Below are 5,005 nucleotides of genomic sequence, written 5' to 3'. Positions count from 1 at the left end.
CGTGGGTCTTCTTTATGCTGAAGTTGAACGTGAAAAACTTGCCTTGGAATGTGTCAATAGAGAAAGCACTGAGTACACTCTGACGACTGACCAGACATATGTTGCATTCGATTATAACTTAATTAACTTAATTAATAATTTAAGGATTAGCGACTAGCGAGCCCCTGTGTTGTGAGACTCAGAGACATAGTTGTCTCTCACACCCACCCCCACCCCACCTACCCAACCTCCTCCAATGTACAGTTTCTACGTCAAATCTATATCTCTATTTTTTTTTAGACTCTTTTTGTATCACAAACAGTACTGTATTTGCAAATCTGGTATGTCATAAATGTATAGATGTAGCATAGGGTCTATCTGGTATGTCATAAATGTATAGATGTAGCAGTAGGGTCTATCTGTATGTCATGTATGTCATATTCATATATGTTATGATGAATTGAAAATGGGGGACTCTGATGTAGGCTTGGGCGGTATGACGGTATTACGGTATACTGGGGTATTTAGAGATACCGAAAATCAATACCGTCTAAACGGAGTTTTGTTGTAGTGCACACACGCGCCAGCAGAGGGCGAGACCAGTCCTCACTAATGGAGCGAGCCATGCAGAGCTGGTTGTCTTCTACACACAGGAGGAGGAGGAGGGGAACCCCGCTTCAGTGGGTGAAATTAAATGAGACACGCTTACCGTTGCTGGTGCTGCAGGCTAACTGGCTATTCTGAGAGCTAACTGTAGTGTTGTGTACGATCACAACAGTGTTCACGCTTTACGGTAATGTTGCGACAGTGCTGTGAAAATACCGTAAAGCGTTGTGGTAACGAGAGTGTGTTGTTGTGTGTAGGATGCTGCGGGCGAGCTGCTACCGTTCTGAGAGCTTAACGTTAGCACTAGATGCTGTGGGTGAGCTGCTACCATTCTGAGAGCTTAACGTTAGCACTAGAGCTGCGGGCGAGCTGCTACCATTCTGAGAGCTTAACGTTAGCACTAGAGCTGCGGGCGAGCTGCTACCATTCTGAGAGCTTAACGTTAGCACTAGAGCTGCGGGCGAGCTGCTACCATTCTGAGAGCTTAACGTTAGCACTAGAGCTGCGGGCGAGCTGCTACCATTCTGAGAGCTTAACGTTGGCACTAGAGCTGCGGGCGAACTGCTACCATTCTGAGAGCTTAACGTTAGCACTAGGCTGAGGGCGAACTGGCCATCTCCGTGATTTGTTTACTTGGTAACACGGGTTGCCCCCCCCCCCCCCCGATGATAATGAAAGTCATACCGTCATATACCGTATACCGGGGTATTAGGTAATCAAGGTATAACGGTATGAAAAAAGTCATACCGCCCAAGCCTACCCTGATGTAAACAAGACGAAAGTCTTTCTCTGGTCTGCATCCCCTTAACAATTGTGTGTATTGAGCTGTACTGTACTGTACGGTACCCATTCTGCAATCTGTTAATAAAGTTTTCAATCAATCAATCAATAGTTGTGTGTGTCCCTGCTAAACCATTTTCATCAGTTTATTTAACCATTTGGTGGAACAAATCATAATGTCATTGTTGTGAAGGATCAGATTAAACCGAATATATATATTTATTTATGGATATATATTTAATAGTATTTGTATATCGTTTGATATCCCTTGTATATTCCTTGTACATATACACTGAATATCCCTTTATTCTACTACAGCCCATAATAGTTCATTCTCTTATTGGACAAAAGGACCAGGCGCCAGGGACAAGCCCCTGGCGTTCAAGTTCAAAGGTACCGACGAGACATGCCTTTACTAGCCTCAGCTCCGCGCAGGAATACGGCTACCGAAAGCAGAGCGGCACTACTTGTCCACTGTGCATATAAATATGGCGCAAGAAATGTAGAATTCCTCTTAGTCCTTTACCCTTCTACCCAACTAAGTAACAAGACGTGAAGCCTCACCCCACGATACCGCGTGCAGTGTAGTACGGCCTGTTTGGCCTTAGAATAAGCAGTGAGACCTCGTGCGAATTAATAGCTGAATTGCCAGAGTTTGGCACCGTATTTCTATTAAGTAATAATAGTCTATTATGTATGGTGCATCGTTCGGTTAGAGTTCTAAAGTGAGCAGCACCCCCATCGTTTCCTCGCGTTATCTAGAGTCTTAACCAGGCTGGGCAGACCACGCGTGGTGCTTTTATCCGAGGAGTTCTGGGCGAGGACGAGTGGACCTGCACATTGGATTACCTACCCCGACGACTGCTGAGCCCTATACGGCATGGAATATCTATTTGCTTTGGTGCTTTGATTTGTGGAGCGGATAATCGCCAACACCGGTGAGTGTTGGATTTACCCCGAGAGGAGCCAAGGTGAGACGGCGCTCAGACCAGACTGAGGTCGCCTCGCTTCTTCTTCGTTGTGGACCGACAGCGACAGCTACAGCTATCGTCTACAAGAGAGCCCAAGTGTATTCATCTGTGGATCAAGGTTCCACGGGCACTGTTTTCTGTACCTGAATTCTCCCTGGAAATCGTTGACCAGACGGGATACAGCCGACGGCTCTCCTACCCCCCCTACTGGCTTACAACTGGCGGGACCCCTTCAGTATATTATCCAGCTATAATCATTAAGTGACCATCGCTATAATCCCCTAAGAGCCAGGTTGTATACTTGCTTCCTGTGTAACCAGAGATTGGACATTCAGTGTTGATTTGCATACGAGTACTCATTTGCCTTACAAGAGCATTCAATTCAAATCATAAATGTAATAAGTAATTATTATATGTACCTTTTGCTATATATTAAATATTTGACTATTACCTTTGTGTGGACCTGATTTCATATGTGGGAAAGTGTTCATCATACTTAGATATCGTGTACTGTATGGCCAGTAATTAAAGTACATAAAGCGGTAGTGGTTTAATGATACCATACTTATCAATACAGTCAGGGAATTGTACCCCTCAGTTACAGTCATGCTATTCAATATAAAACACTTCTTAGGGGTTTAAAAAAAATCTGGAGGGGACCTTTAAGGTTGTATTTGGCCATTGGAAGACACAGCAAGCACAACTATTTCTGCAATGTCACTCCATATGATACTGCTTGATTATTTAAGCAATAATACACGAGAAGCCGTGGTATGTCATGAATATTGCCACGGCTGTGATGCGCCCGCATGCTGTGGCCTTCTCCTCTATAGACGCCTTATTTTGCTTAACTGGAATTCAGCCATTCCTCCATCACATCGACGCTGGGTTGAAGATGTGATGGCACACCTAAAAGTTGAGAGACTTAAATATTCCACCAGGGGCTCTACCCAGATATATTTCAAGGTTTGGCAGCCATTTTTAGATTATTTTAATCTAATTGCCGGATGGGGATGTTTAGGCATAGGACTGTGATTTATTAGATAGGCAATTTCTGTATGGCAAGTGACAACCTGTATAAGAATGATGCAATTTAAAAATATTTTTTTCTTCTCTTTTTTGTTTTGGTTTACTGTATTTATTTTATATATTTTTTTATTTGAGGTATTGTTGATGTATTTTGTGGTAATATGTAGTCATGTATGTATGTATGTATGTATGTATGTATGTATGTATGTATGTATGTATGTATGTATGTATGTATGTATGTATGTATGTATGTATGTATGTATGTATGTATGTAATGTTGTTTAACCTTAAAAAATCTATAAAACTATTTAAATAAGAAGATCGTTGATGCAGCCTTTGTAAACTATACGCCCCAAAACTGTGGAACACGTTACCCAACAATATTAGGGAAGCTAATACATTAGACATTTTTAAAAAGCATCTCTTTACCAAAGCATTTGACTGACTTTATACTATTATACTGCACTATTTCTCTGTGATTGACATTGCACTATTTTATATTGCACTATTTCTCTATGTTTTTATTCCCTTTTTATGTTTTTATTCTCTTTTATTTTATATATCCGAGGCTGTACATCCGTACTAGTCAATTACTGTTTTCCCACAGACAGGCGGGACGTTTTGGGACCGTGAGCAGGAAATGTGAAAGGCTTTACAGACCAAGTCTTGGTGTCTTTATTATTTATTATTATTTCTATTCCCTCTGTTTTATTCTCTTATTATTGTATTTTATTTTTTATTTCTAGGCCCCAATAGCAGAGGCCTAGAACAGGAAGCCTCGCCCAAGAGAGGGAGTGAGGGAATCTCGCCCTGAGGGAGGGAGGTTGGCCCTGAGAGAGAGGTTAGAAGGGTAGGAGACAGCAACAATATGGACATTAACCATCCAGGTGCCTTTAATTGGAGTTAAAAGGGACCCATGAGAACTGTGCCCTGACAGTATCCAGTTGTAGACAGAGGGGTTGATGTTGAGGTCATTGGTTTTAGTGGAAGTTTGGAGGGGATGATGGTGTTGAATGCTGAGCTGAAGTCGATGAACAGCATTCTCACATGGCTATTGCTCTCATCCAGGTGGGAGAGGGTGGAATGTAGTGCTGAGGACATACGTCCTCTGTGCACCTGTTCTCACGGTAGGCAAATTGGTGACTGTCCAGTGAGGCTGAAAGGCCAGATTTGAGGTGACCCAGAACCAGTCTCTCGAAGCACTTCATGATAATGGGGGTGAGTGGAATGTCATTAAGGCTCGAGGCAGAGGAGTGTTTCGGCACGGACTGGTTTTAAAGCATGCTGGGACAACGGCATAAAAGTTATTGAGCTCGTCAGTGGTTGGGGGAGAGTTGTTGGTGAGTTTATAGTCTGTGATGGCCTGGATACCCTGACCCTGACACATATGTCAGGGGTCGGAGTTGTTGAATCGCTCTTCAACCCTTCGCTTGTGGCTGTCCTTAGGCTAGGCTGCTTGATTAGCTCTGGTTAGCCCTGGCTGAACAGTAGGCCTGCGTGTCACCAGATCTAAAAGCAGTGTCACTTGCCTTTAATAGTGTACAGATAACCGAAACGTTGTGTTTATTAAAACTTAATGTAAATGAAGATGGTGTGCGGGACTATTCACTTTTATTTTACTGTCTTCATTTGATCACGCT

The sequence above is a fragment of the Notolepis coatsorum genome (assembly GCF_963971535.1).
Source record: "Notolepis coatsorum genome assembly, chromosome: 14".
NCBI lineage: Eukaryota > Metazoa > Chordata > Actinopteri > Aulopiformes > Paralepididae > Notolepis > Notolepis coatsorum.
This window is presented reverse-complemented; position numbering follows the sequence as displayed.